The sequence below is a fragment of the Orycteropus afer genome, unplaced genomic scaffold (assembly GCF_000298275.1).
Source record: "Orycteropus afer afer isolate SDZICR_OR568_19922 unplaced genomic scaffold, OryAfe1.0 scaffold00097, whole genome shotgun sequence".
NCBI lineage: Eukaryota > Metazoa > Chordata > Mammalia > Tubulidentata > Orycteropodidae > Orycteropus > Orycteropus afer.
Genome location: NW_006921684.1, coordinates 6,055,404 through 6,056,605, shown reverse-complemented (window position 1 = coordinate 6,056,605; position 1,202 = coordinate 6,055,404).

The window sequence follows — 1,202 nt, the reverse complement described above, 5'->3', positions numbered from 1 at the left end:
TCTGTGCTACGCCCGTGCTTACCTTGCTCCCGGAGACCCAGTCCCTCTCAGGAGGGTAACAAGGGAAAGTGTTCAGTGCAGATCAGTAAGCACCAGCCCGCCCGTGCTTACCTTGCTCCCGGAGACCCAGCCCCTCTCGGGAAGGTAACAAGGGAAAGTGTTCAGTGCAGATCAGTGAGTAAGCACCAGCCCGCCAGCGCTTACCTTGCTCCCGGAGACCCAGTCCCCCTTGGGAGGGTAACAAGGGAAAGTGTTCAATGCAGATCAGTGAGTAAGCACCAGTCCGCCCGTGCTTACCTTGCTCCAGGAGACCCGGTCCCTCTCGGGAGGGTAACAAGGGAGCCGTCTGAGCACCAGTGACTGGGTTTTACCCCTTTCTTCTGCTCTTCCAGCCTGCTACTCTGTGCTACGCCCGTGCTTACCTTGCTCCCGGAGACCCGGTCCATCTCGGGAGGTAAACAAGGGAAAGTGTTCAGTGCAGATCAGTGAGTAAGCACCAGCCCACCGATGCTTACCTTGCTCCAGGAGACCCGGTCCCTCTCGGGAGGGTAACAAGGGAGCCGTCTGAGCACTAGTGACTGGGTTTTACCAAATATGAAATCCTTTACTAGTGATTGGTCTTCCCTGATGATGTATCCTAGGTGTTGAAAGAAAATATTTGTTGTTAGGTGTCATCAAGTTGATTCCAACTCATAAGAGACTTCATGTATAGCAGAAAGAAATACTGCCTGGTCCTGTGCTATCCTCACAATTGTTGCTATGCTTGAGCCCAGTGCTGCAGCGTGTGTCAATCCATCTCATTGAGGGTGTCCCTCTTTTTTGCTGACTCCCTACTTTACTAAGCATGATAGGAGGGACTGGACCCTCCTGACAACATGACCAAAGTATGAGAGGTGAAGTCTTGCCATTGTCACTTCTAAGGAACATTATGGCTGTACTTCACTGAAGACAGGTTTGTTTGTTCTTCTGGCAGTCCACGGTATGTTTAATATTCTTCACCAACATCATAATTCAAATGAGTCAAGTCCTCTTCAGTCTTCCTTACTCATCCTTCAGCTTTTGCATGCATGAGGTGATTGATAACACCATGGCTTGGTCAGGTGTACCTTGGTCTTCAAAGTGACATCTTTGCTCTTTAACACTTTAAAGAGGTCTTTTGCAGCAGATTTGCAATACGTCATTTGATTTTTTTTTTTTTTTTT